The 13,230-nt window shown below is 49.0% G+C and overlaps 1 long non-coding RNA gene across 2 annotated transcripts; it reads right to left on the bottom strand.

Annotated features, from left to right (window-relative positions):
- On the bottom strand, window positions 1-11,468 carry LOC138924865 (uncharacterized). Of its 2 annotated transcripts, XR_011440209.1 has the most exons (10): window positions 11,407-11,468; window positions 10,546-11,076; window positions 10,112-10,374; window positions 6,084-6,355; window positions 5,716-5,843; window positions 2,471-4,611; window positions 2,193-2,391; window positions 1,721-1,988; window positions 1,534-1,584; window positions 1-1,260 (listed from the first exon to the last, which is right to left on the bottom strand). It is a non-coding gene; the product is annotated as an uncharacterized lncRNA (long non-coding RNA). The 2 variants fall into 2 exon arrangements; XR_011440210.1 differs by lacking the exon at window positions 10,112-10,374 and having other exon boundaries at window positions 11,407-11,448.
- Window positions 11,469-13,230: the final 1,762 nt, after the last annotated feature.

Genomic DNA, 13,230 nt, shown 5'->3' with positions numbered 1-13,230 from the left:
GAGGAAATTGCTGTCAAATTTATTCTTCTTGTTATACAACAGGTACAACATTCCTTTGAATTATGTTCAGATACATTTCCATGTCTCATAAATCTTATTAACTGGCAACGTCTCACACTGTGAGGAATAGGGCCCAAGTGCTTCAGAGAAGGGTCCCTGTCTGTTAGCACAGGAGACTGTTGCTTATCTATTTGTTTGAGATTGAAACAAGATAATCTCAAAAGCCAAGTTTTGCTGAGAAATAAGTGGTTTTTCATTTCTTTTAGCTTTATTCGTGTGCAGAGAATCAGGCCTGAATGTCTGGAATGTAAATTCCTTCCTTTGCAAAAGGGGGACACTTCTCTGAAGTCTCTCGCTGTCTGTCTGTCTGGACGGGACTTGGGACGGGTCGTGGAGGAAGTCGGGATTACAGGAGGACGCACAGCACAGGGAGGCAGGCGGTCAGCGGGTTGCCTTTTCTCCCAGGACTGGGAGCATGGAGGCACCTCGAGAGAGCCGGTGGGAGGAAGTACTTTCAGAAACACCTAGAGCAGGAAGCATTGAAAACAGCAGGGTTCGTGGCCAGCATCCTTGGTCTGGGTGTGATGGGGGAGGCTGCAGGCCTCTGGGAGGGGCCCAGTTTGGGGCTAATTGTCACACCTGGGTGGTGTGGGGACACAGGGCACGGAGGTGGCGGTGGCACGAGAAGGCCAGGTCCATGTGCCTTGGCCACACCCGGGTTCCTGGTGCTCAAGGCGGCAGACACATGCGGAAGAGTAAGCAGGGCACCAACGAGGCCAGAGAGCGGCCGAGGCCCGGGGTCAGAGAGCAGCGCAGGGTCTCCCACCCCAGAAACTGGTGACGGGAAGCAGGTTCCAGGAGTGGGTGCTGACGCGTGTCCTCACAAACTGTGACCGTTCCAGCTGCACCTCAGTGACCACAGGGCCAGGGAGCAATCCAGGCCAGCAACCGCATGGCCCATCAGCGGGGAGCCCACACTGGAGGGTGGTCCGGGGACCTCCCTGCCCCTTCTTTTAGTGCCAGCTGGGAGGGGCAGGGAAAGAGCAGAACTCTGAAAGGCTGAAGCTTTTCCTGAGACATCCAGGCAGAGACCACAGAGATCAAGCCACGGGTCAGATGGTGACGGGACTGCAGCGAAATAGAGGGTATTCCCTTCTGCCCCCAGGTGGATGGTCCCCGGGTAGAGCAGGTAGACATGGGACAGGATGGAGTGCGGCTCCTGCATACATCTTGCCTCCCGTAAGGACCTGTGTGGGATGCCTAAAAATCAGTGGATAGAATGTATTTACATGAAGGATTGGTTACAACCCCTACTAAAATTACTATTAAAAGTTGTCTTGGGGGCAAGGCCATGAACCTACGAGAGAGGAAGAAGGTAGGAGTTTAGACTGTCATGTGGAAATGCAGAGAAAGAAAGAATCAGTGTGGAGCTCCTGGCATTCAAAATAGGCTTTTCAGATATACAATAAGACAGTAGATCTGGAGGTCAGACTTTATTAAGAAAAGAAAATATTTCCTGAATTTAACACCTACCTTTATCATATCAAGAGACAGACTTGGTGAACCAGGTCGTAGAATCTTGCTCTGTGTCCGGGATGGAGAAGAGAAAAGGGACAAAGAGAAGCCAAAAGGCTGCTCCTCCTGACTTGAGGGATTTTGTGAGTAATAAGAGAGAGAGAGAAATGAGGGAGGTGAGAGGCCAGGTCCCGCCCTCCTTTACCAGGCTCCAAGCAGAGCTTCAGGACTGTCGTTAGAAGTATCCCACAGGACGGGAGGCCCGGAGCATGCGGCGGGTGCCATGTATCCGCTGTGCACAGAGACCGGGGGCCATCGGGAAGAGCCTGCAGAGTCCACTCCCACGTCGCACAGTGACGGCGTGGATGTCACAGCAGAAGACGGGAGAAGAGATGAGCTCTGTGAGTTGGCTGCTCTGGAAGTAGATGCTGAGACAGAGTTTGGGGTGCGAGATGCTTATTAGGAATCCATATCTGTGAAGAATGGGGGAGGAAGTGGGATTGGGCCAGGGGAGGAGTTGATGAGATTGTGATGAGACCCAGCAAAGCCTCGGCCCCCCAGGGGACTCTGGAGGGAGACTGGCCACCTGTGTTGTGCTGCGACCCACCGCGCTGGCCAGGTCTTTCCCCCCCGCCTCCATCAGGGCCGGAGAGGGGCTGCCCTGGGAAGCCTGGGACCTTGGTAAGATGTCTTTCTGCAGCTGAAGCAGATCCTGGAGGAGCTGTGGGCCAGAGACTGTCTGCTGACCATTCTCAGCTGCCGAGGCAGCACATCCCTCCCGGACTGGCTCCTGGGCAGAGATCCTGACGTCTGCTGCAGGAGTCTGCGTGCGGCCCAAGGCCATCTAGCGAGCATCTGCTTCCAGCTGCTGTGCATCTGCAACCAGAGGGATTCTGAGACCAGCATAGATTTGAGGACCCCACCTTGCCACCCAAACCACAGCTATATTACTCACCCCACCCAGACGCCGTCTCTGAGCAGAGCAAAAGGGGATTGGAAACATTCACTGCAGTTTCTGAGCAGGGACTGAGTTACCCAAAGAGACTCGAAATGCTAGGACCGGGCTGAGGTTCCATACTTAGAGTAAAACTTGGATTTTCGTTTTCCGTTCTCTAGCGGGCTAAGCGGTCATCAGGGAGAAAACACCAGTTAGGGTCCTGAGGGATCGACATCTGGTCTGCATGTTTGTGGGTAGTGTGGAGGACATTTTATATTTGCTGCACTACCAAAGAAAAATAAGCCCCAGAAGTTCATTTAACAAGGATTCCGAACCTGGAGGACAAAAGTGAGCTTGGAGGAGGGTCAGGATGATTTTCTGAGAAGATGCGTTATGCAGTGGCTGGGTTTGGCTGGCGGACAGTGTCATTTTTCATTCTGGCTTGCCTCCTATATGAAGTTCTGAAATATTAGGACCTTACTCAGTCTCACTGGCCATAAAAATTACATGTTAAACAAAGCCCAAGATTTAGGAGCCTACGCATCACTTCTGACTTCCCGCTACCGTGAAAACCGCCCAGCAAAAACGTGGTTGTAGTTGATCTAGTTGCCCACGAATATTACAAACACCAAGATCTTTGGCAGCCAGAGACTAAAGAAAATGAAATCCATATACATCTCTTCATCAGCAAGCAAAAGCCAAACATAACACAATTGAAACTCTGGGATCAAAGGACGGCCAGCTGTGAGAGGCAGGCCATCTCCTGTGCGGAGCCCAGGCACAGCTCAGGATCACGGAGAGAGGCCGGGCGTCCCTCGGCCGTGCCAGCACGCTGAGCGGGAAGCCACAGAAGGAAATGTCAAAACCTGGGACCACTGTGGTCCTGATTCAGTTTAAACCTACACAGCCCTTCAAAATGCTCGACCGCTCAGCAGGATCCTTTCACCGTGGCGTGGAAGTCTGACTCCAGAAGGGGTCTAGGTTCCATTTCTAAATCCGGCCTTCTTTGGATGATGGAATGGACCCTCGAGGCCTTATTGTGTAACGTGAACACGTGCTCACAGGTGTGCAGGCACACCTTTCCAACCTCCCTAAAGTACCTGTAAGTGGACGCCCTTTCCTTTTGCTGTCTCCCCTAGAGCTCCGTCATGTTGCCAATAGGACTGATTTTCATAATGATAACAACGGCAGCTGACACTGAGCGTTCACTACATGACAAGCACCGGCCCGTATCAAGTTTCTCTCAATTCCTCCAACTCTTCATGAGACGCGCATTATTGTTATCGCCACATTACCCTGAAGAATATGAGGCTCAGAGAGATTAGGTGACTTTCCCAATGTCACACATTTAGGATACAACCGAGTGAGACGCCAGGAAGGATTCCTACATGACGAAAAGCTACTAATGATGCTGAAATTGGCATGGTTTTGTCTGTGAATTCTGTGGTGTTCTCTTAGCCTGGGCTACTGAGAAAGCAGAGCCTGAGGCAAGGAGCTATGGTACTTCCACCTGATTAGGAACGCATTTCCAGCTGTGAGGGACACGGACGCGAAGCAGCAAAGGAGGAGCCAATAGGAGACACGGGGGGTTGGCAGCTGCCACGTCAGACTGATTGTTCAAGTGGACAGGATCATTCTCCAGGAAGTCACAAAGCCGCATCTCAAAACTGTCCACCTGCAGGGAGAAAGGAAGAAGAATCTATCCACTAACTGTCTCCTTCTGTCGAAAGTCTCCTCGTGGGGCGTTAACTCCCCGCCTCACTTCAGTGTTCCCTGTGTGAGCCACAGCAGCGTCCTGGGCCTCTGTGTCTGGCATCAACACCCCCCTGGGTGGGAGATGAGAGGCACGAGCTGCAGCTCGAGGGGAGGCGCTGACAGCAGGAGCCATCCGGAACTGCTGGTGCTGAGACAAGAGGTGGTGAGGCTGAGCGGATCTGAAGCGTTGCCTCAGAAGAGTAGGAGAGATGTTTGTCCTTCTGTCTGCAAGATGGAAAGAAGCAACTCAGTTCAAGAATGTTCCAGTGGTTAGGATGCCCATTCATCACAAAAATGCAGACGGCCAGCCTGGACTCCCACGTAGACACTGAAGTAAATTCTCAGGCCTTAGTCCAGAAAGCAGAGTCTTCAGGCACCATGGACAAACACAAAAAGGGCCAAAACTGGAGGAGAGGAAGATGAAAATACCACTTAGTCATGAATTCTTCCCAGAAAGTTAACCAGGGGTCCAGTCATTCCCTGGAGGTTCCCTGGAAGTGCCCGCTTTCCTGGGGTGGGGGTGCAGCCAGCTACGGCCTGGTTCCCTCGGGGCTGGTCCCCTGGACGCATGGAGCACATGGCATAGCTCCCTGACCCACAGCCTGCTGAGGTCTTGCTCCCATGCGATGGCTTCAGAACACAAAATCCCCTTTGTTTGCACTCAACAAAGTAGTAACAGCCATAAGCCCACCTGGAGTCTGTGACAGTTAAAATTCAAACTCAGGGCTTTAGTTGAAATTAGTGATGACAGCGCTGGTGGGTAACTCCCCATAGGCCTGGAAGCCATCCCTGGAGCTCTGAGCGAGTGGAGCCTGATGAGGACGGTGCCTCTGACTGCTGGAGCCCAGCTCTCTGAACATCCTCATGGGAACGGCAACCGGGAAGTGTCTGTCATTTTCTGTGGTGCAATGGGTGGCACTCTCTGCCTCACAAATCAGAGCGATTACCCAAACACGAAGAGGCAGATTCTAGGTAGCCAGAAAGACTGTCAGCAGCCCGTTTTGCCCGCATCCCTGTGCTGTTGGCTGTCTTTGCCTGGTACCTATGGGCCCCTTGCGGCCGGTCCCTGATATCTGCTGCTAGGCTTCCTTGACAGCAGCGTCAGAGAACAGTCAGACAGAACCTTGCAGGTCCACCCACCCTCCCTGCCTGGCCCTTCTCTGTGCAGTGGGTCCAACGCTGCCCCCATCACACATCTGCAAACACACCTGCCACATGGACTCACTGGCAGAAATAGCCACAGCAAACACAGTAACCCCACTCCCTAGGGATTTAATGCCAATTGATTGTGATAGAAGAGACCCCACATACAGCCCTGGCTCTCACATTAACCAACTGGGGCACTTTGAGGAAGCGACTTAATTACTTTGTATTTGGTTTTCTCATCTGTAAAAATAAAATAAAATAAAATAAAGAAAAAGCCATTAGACTCAGATAGGGGAAAGAAAACCAACACGTGGGAGCAGAGATAACGTCCAAAGAGCTTACGTTCAGTCTTTACGACAAACCTGCAAGATGTTTTGGTGATGAAGAAGCTGAGATCGAGGGTCAAGTCTTCCCCCGGATCACAGACAAGTTGCTGAGCCAGCATCTGAGCCAGTTTCATGCAGCCCCAGCGCTTGCTCTGTCTTTGTTTCTGTTTTGAAAACAAATTTTGAATTATGGAAACAAAAAGAATATTACCTGTGAAAAATTAAAATGTTTCTGGAAAGGCTAATATCTCCATGGACTACTCTCCCCCCCAACTCCTCCCGGACACACCGTCCTGCGTCACCACCCACAGCCTCTCTTCTCATTCCAGTGTGCACCCTTCCAGAGTTTTCTATGCATTTATACACTGTGCACGTAACTGTAGAAAGCATGCTATGTTGCTTACACATGTGTGTGTGTATTTTTCTACAAAAAATGACGGTATCATTCCACAAATATCTTTATGCAGCTTGCTTTTCATTAACAGTAGGTCTCGGAGATCTGGCTGTGTCAGCAGAGAGAGCAATCTCCTTCCTCGTAGCCACTGTGTAGTATTTCACAGCACAGAGACACAAGCTTGCTTAGCCATCCCCCACTGACGGGCATTTCTGTTCCAACATGGTCCTCTGTCCCCAGCTTCCACAGATGAATTCCACAGCCTCTTTTAGCTCAAAAGTTCTGTGGCATGAAGGAAATGAAATGAATATGAGGCTGGAGATGTAATAATTCACTTCCAAACAACGTGTCTATTGAGCAGTGGAGTAGCACCCAATTGTGAAACATATACATTGCTATTAAAACAAAAGAGCCAAAGAGACCCAGCGACAGGTCCAGACGGGAGAACGTCTCTCTGGTGACTAGAGCCGTACCAGAGTCTGCTCTGCGCTCTCGCAGCTGTGTGACTCAAGGCTTTGCGTGGGTGCTCTTGATGATAGCAATTTACCCCACCATAGCTGAGGTTTAACATGATGGCATGTGTCGTGCTGGGCGCCATGCATCCTTTATCATTCCATCCTAATGATAATCCTTTAGAGCAGATAATATTATGATCTGTTTCCATTTTATTGATGAAACAAATGAGGCTTAGAGAGGCTTAGTAATTTTGCCCAAGATCACAAAGTAGTGACAGGACCAAGTTTCAAATCCAAGTTGCCTGACTCCAAAAGTCCGTCTTCTTTCCACTGTCTGTTTTCAGTTCCTCTCACCTTAGTTTGTTCAGGAGGACCTGCTCGTAAAGCATGGGCTCTCCCTGCTGTGGAACCTGTCAGCAGCCTGTCTGCGCTCACCTCTTCAGCCCATCTCCGCCCCCTTCCCTGCCCTGGCGCTGGCCCTAAACCACTTATGATACCCCCACAACACATTGCTATGAACTTCTGCCCGTGCTGTTTCTTTTTTTCTGGAAGCTTCTTCCACTCTTTGTCTGTGCAACATCTGCTCATCTTTCAGCTCAAATGTCACTTCCTCCAGGAAGCCTTTGCCCTGACATCCCCACCTCATAGTTGCCCGAGGTGGGTTAGGGACCTTTTCCCACAGTGCTTTGGACTTACCTTTCTCAGCGCACTTGACAGAATGAATCATAAGAATCTGTCACCTGCCCGTCTCCCTGTACTGCTCAGCGAGTCCCTGAGACCAGGAACCACAGCTTGCTCACAATTGAATCTCCAGCTCTATCATAGTGTCTGTACACAGTAGCCATTTAATAAATGCTCGATGACTAAATCTTAGAGCGATGACAAAAATAAACGTGGAAGTGGACCTTTAACTTCCATACATGCTGATTGCCCCCAGATGGTCACCCTAGGGCCCCACGCCCCCAGCGGTTAGCCTGCTGGCCGTCCTAACTCCTCACGCCCTGAGCATGCAGGAATTCTTCCCTGCCTGTGATGACATGGGGAGATTGTGGCAGACCGGCCGGGAAGCCTGGGAACCTTGGTGACTAAAACAAAACAGCCCGTCCTTATGTGGAGTCTACATTTATCTCATCTACAAGGATGGGGCTTTCCTCTGCTCCATGCGAAGCAGGAAGAATAAAATGCTAAGAAAGAAAAGGGAGCTGAATTTTACTGAGGAAAAAATAAATTGATCCTAGAAGAAAATTGATGACGATCTCCTGGTAAATGTCAAGGAAAAGGTATCACTCAACTGCTTTAAAGAATGAAAATCAAAAGACCAAACCAGAATGTGGGGAACATAAGTGGATCTCGCGGATGATAAATCGCTCTCCTGTATGCACTCTTCTCTTTTCAGTTACAGATCGTTTGATGAAAAGAATCTGTTTATTCCAAGTTTGCCAACATAGTTTTTGTTTTGACAGTTCAAGGAATGTGTCATCTTTCCTCTAATGGCCTTCTAAGCCTCAAGATGTGGAAATTTGGTATTCTAGACAATGTTTAAAAAGTATTATGGAACTGGAACACACAACTTGTGTTAACTAAATATTAGGAAGAAAAAAGTAGACAACGGCATCAGAAAGAAATTAACGTATACTCCAGACAGGGCTGACATCTCCATCTGATTATTCCATTATCATTAGAAATAATAGATAGAAATAATTATGTCTACCTTTTTTTTTGCGGGGGAAGATTCGCTCTTCACTGACATCTGTTGCCAGTTGTCTTCCCTTTTTTCTCTCCTCTAAAGCCCCAGTAGATAGTTGTGTCTAGTTCTAAGTTCTTCTAGCTCCTCTGTGTGAGCCGCCACCACAGCATGGCTGCTGACAGACGAGAGGGGTGTGGTTCCACGCCTGGGAACTGAACCTGGGCCACCAAAGAGGAGCACGCAGAACCCAAACCACTAGGCCATCATGGCTGGCTCTGTGGCGGCTTTTTACTGAGTGCTGACTCCATGCTAGGCACTGTGCTAGGTTCTGGTAATGCACAGGAAGCCAAACAGGTACATCTTGCCCTTGAATAGGTAGAGATTAAACACAGGTGTTTATAGATAATTATAAAGTTTAGTAAGAAGAGAGGGTTTTAAAGAAAGAATGATAGGGGAGACCTACTCTACCTTGATAATCAGGGAAGACCTCTCCGAGGAGGTGATATTTAAGCTGGGACCTGAAGAAGGAGAAAGAGGCAGCCGGTGAACAGTGGCGGGAGAGGAATTCCAGGCAGAGGTCACAGAACGTGCCGTATCTTGATGCTGGAAAGAGCTCAGTCTTTCCAAGGAACTGAAGAAGGCTGTGCATCAGCTGTTTTCCTGTTGGTCCTCAGATCAGCTCCTGCCCCTGCCCCAGCCCTGGCTTGCTCGTGTTACCTGCTGTGCTGTCCGGCTCTCTGGTCAGGTGACCCTGCTGAGCAAAGCCCACAGACGGGACTGCTGGGAGATTGGAGGGTGGGTGAAAGGGAGAAGCTGGGATATTTCTACCTCTTTTTCCCTGGTTCAGGAGAGTCTCTCCAGCAGTGGGGATGTCTTCTCTGTGGCTTTAGAGTGTTTTGGCTTTGGGAAAACATGGTGATAACCCTGTCTTTATTTGGGGACTAGGATAATTGGCTGGGGACACAATCTATAGTTTAAGGATTGTACACGAATGTAGTTGTGGTTGCAGTCAGCGTAGCTGCTTCCTTCTGGAAGGTCATAAGTTTATAAGAAATGGAAAGGCTAACAAATTGCAGCATTCAACATTAAATTTCCATCCTTTTCTTTTCCCACTAAAAGAGAAAAAGAATACTGTGACCCATTTGTGGAACAGCTTACGAAGCTGTCAAAGTTTGGGTCAGGGCAGCCAAGCTTTCTAACCGTGACCCACATGATCAGAAACCCACATGGAAGCAGCTGCCTGAAGTTTTTTTTTTGGCTAACGACAGGGAGCAGAGAATTCTACTCTGGACGCCAGAAAATTGCACATGACCTGGAGTGTACGGTACTTATACACTCATAGTGATAGTTATCACCACTTGGGCACTAATTCTGTTCTAGATACTTTACATATAACATTAATTTTCATGATAGATCAAAATTACCCTCAAGGTTGTTAGCATCATTGTCACCATTCTGTAGAAAAGAAACGGAAGGTTGGGAATGTTATGAAACTTACTAAAGGTCAAAGAGATGGTAATTTGATACAAATTCACATCTGTTTGGCTTTAAAATCCACATCACTGTCCTACATTACAGTATCTCCTTTTTGTCAGTAATTTCATAATTGCTCGGTTTTGTGGTGGAATTAAGCATTACAAAACCATGGTTTGAATTATATTCGGCTTTAAAGAGCATCAGCAATTGAGCCAACACTGTTAATATGAGACTGGTGGCAGTGAAGTAGAAGCCAAAAGGGTGTTAGATCCTATTAGTCTATGCATCTATGGGGCAAGTGAATAGATCTCCAAAAATTGTTGTTGTTGTTTTAAATAAAATTTCAGGTGGGTTGCACTGGCCTGGGGCAGTGTTGGAGCCCAGATCCGTCCTCTGAGTGTCCTGCTCAAAGCTGCACACCTTAGCGCAGAGGAGGGTGTCTGGTGCTAACTCCAGCCAACTGCCGTGGCTCTCTGGAGCGCTGTGTGACCGCTCTTCTGGGAGTGAATCAGCAGGTAAGAGTCTCTGACATCTGCCATGACTTTGGAGTAGGATGGGTGCATGTTCCACATGGTGGAAACGCGTGCTTGCCGTCCGCCTTATCCACCCATTGCTGGTGCTGCAAATCTCTTCACGCTTTGTCTCTTTCTTCTACTGAACTTCCCAGGCCAGTTCCTCGAACGCTTACAAAACAAATCACTCTCGTCAGGATACTGGATGGGTGGTTAGGGAAAAAATATATCTTTTTGTTCTTGAAATACAAAGCTAGGAAGAAGGAAAGAGGGGAGTTCGATAATGTTTGCTGATAGAGCGCACACAGGCTGAATGAACTGATACCAGCACACGACACTTACCGAAGCTGGAGAGGAGCAGCTGGGCAGTCGCCCCTCTGCCTGTGGCTCCCTGGACCTTGCAAAGTCATCTAGCAAGACTGCAGTCTACACTCTGGGCTAAGAAGCTGCATGCCTAAGGAAGCAGCAGTGTCAGCTCTGGGGTGATGAGCTCCTGGGGTCCAAGCCTTGCTGGACCTCCCCACTTCTGTCTTAGCATTCACGGTTGGAGCAGTACCAGATCCTCCTGGGCAGGAACAGGAGTTCAGGCACAAGTCCTGCAATTTCAAGTGTCTGGTGTGTGCAGCCTTGGCCTCTGGTCCTGTGCATCCACCCCAGTCTTCTCTCAGGATGTTTGCCAAACAGTCCCGCCCTGCAGGAAGTCAGCTCCCTCTGGGAGGCCTGCCCTTGGGTCGTGTCAGATAACTAACCTTTATGCCGCAGCATCAACCCTCTGAGGATCAGCTGGAACTGAGAACATCTTGTCAGAATGTGTTTGGCTGGGTTTTTGCCAACACATCAAGTGTCTTGGCCTCTCGTATTTACGTTGACATCCTGTTGATCAGAAGAAATTGATCAAATCAAAAGCCTTCGTTTCATGGCTCCGCGTCATTCTCCCCAACACTTCTCCTGTCTAAATTCTTGGTAGTTTCGTCATAAGCCAATATGGTTCTTCCAAGAGCCCGATCGCTCAGTTTCTTTGAATTCCTGTTCTCCAGGGATTTTGTCCCTTACCCTGCCCCAGCCACCCACTCCCACAGTCATATTGTGAGTCTTGTTATCTATTACCAATAATAGCCACTCCTTCCTTATCTCCACCTCACATCCCCACCTCTTGTCTTTCCCCTCCCTCCCTCTAAAGTTCAGCTTTAACAATCCTCTGACCTCGTCAGGACTTCAGACCGTTGGTCTTAGTACCCTCCTCCCGTTCACGTCCCTCCTCTCCCGTCTTAAAGCCTGTGACAACCACTGTCATCATTTCTGCGCATGTTCCCTCAATTCCTTTGCCTCTCTCTCATGTTAACTTGGAAAAACACAACGCTGATTAAATCTGACTCTCCACATGCTCTGCACAGCCTGTGGCTGAAGGAGAGGGCGCCACCCTGTTATTAAATTCACAACCACCAACATCAAAGAGCCAAGGCTGCCTGGCGATCCCACTGTATTCCCCTGCTCCATTCACCATTCAACTTTCCTAAACAACCATTTTCCACGTCTCCTGTCTTGTCAAGCCCTTAATGAACTTCCTCCTCCATCCTTGCCCTCAGATCATGACCTTCCTTCCTAGTTCCTTAAGAAAACTGAAGACTCAGAAGAAAACTTTAGGCTCTGGCTGCACATTTGCCCCGTGGCGGCTTCTGCACCCATGTCCGTCGTCTTTCTGACTCTTGCTAGAGATGGGCGATCCACGCACCTGTCTGAGGCCAGCACTTCCAGCCTCTTTCACGCATATGTGAAGACGTCGGTCCAGGAAACTCCTCCTCCTCCTCCGGCACTATATTTTTCTTCCTCACTGGATTACTCTTATAAGATACTAAACATTGTATTACTTCTCCATTAAAAGTAAATAAATAACTCTTTTGGTTCCCGTCCCTTCTATAGCTACTGTCCCGTTTCTCTGTTACTTTTAGTAGCAAAATCCCTCAAGGGAGTTATCTATTCTTGCTCTCTCCAATTCCTCTCCCCTTCTGCCTTGAATAACCCACTGCAACCAGGGTCTTGCCCCCAAGACTCCACTGGCGCTGCTCTCGTCCACATCACCGATGACTTGTCATCACAACATCCAGCGGGCGACCTCGGGAGCCTGCGGCACAGTTGTCCTCATCCTTCTCCCTGAGAAACCTCCACTTCACTTCCAGGTCACTATACTCTCGGTTTTCTTCACACCTGACTGGTCAATTCTTATTTTCCTCCACTGATTTCCTCTTTTTTCCCAGACTTCTTAACACTGGAGCCCCAAGGGCTCAGCCTTGCACCTCTCCTCTTTCCCATCTACGCTGACTGCCTTGGGGACCTCATCTAGTCCCTGTAGACTTTGTTGGCTGGGTCTTGCTTGACCTGTAACCTAAGGCTGGTTTAGTCCCTAAGGAGTCGATATGCTGAAGTGTAACTGAATTCTCCAGGGTCCTCTCTGCTCCTCCACCCAGGTTAGTCAGAACTGTACATCTCCCAGCCAAGGGCAAGCTCTGGTGACCTTCAGTTTATTCTCCAGTAATTAGGGTCACCAGGTGAAACACGGTTGGGGCATACTGATACTAAACGCGTATTTGTTGTTTACCTGAAATTCAAATTTAACTGGGTACCCTGTTTTTATTTGCTAAATCTGGCAGCCCAACCTATATTTACTTTTTGCCCTTCATCATGGAATCTCACCCTCCAGGGGCATTACCGAGAGTTTGGCCAAGAGCTCAGGGACCCTATGCAGACGTGTGGACCTCTGGATCTCTAGGTAGCTTTTCCTCCACAGGACTCTGCCTTACAGACTCTGCCTCAACCTCCCCAAATTCCAATCTCTGCCTCTTCAACTCACTAGGAAGACTGCACTCTTCTGGCGCCCTCATCCTTTGCTGCCACCCATAGAGGATGCCCCAGCAGAGAGCTAACAAAATTCTATTAGTAAGGTTTTGATTTAAAATATGTATGAGATTTGGTTAAATTATTTATTGAGATAATCATGTCATTTCTCCTTTAACCATTTGACAGAGTAAA

The sequence above is a fragment of the Equus caballus genome, chromosome 6 (genome assembly GCF_041296265.1).
Source record: "Equus caballus isolate H_3958 breed thoroughbred chromosome 6, TB-T2T, whole genome shotgun sequence".
NCBI lineage: Eukaryota > Metazoa > Chordata > Mammalia > Perissodactyla > Equidae > Equus > Equus caballus.
This window is presented reverse-complemented; position numbering and strand designations above follow the sequence as displayed.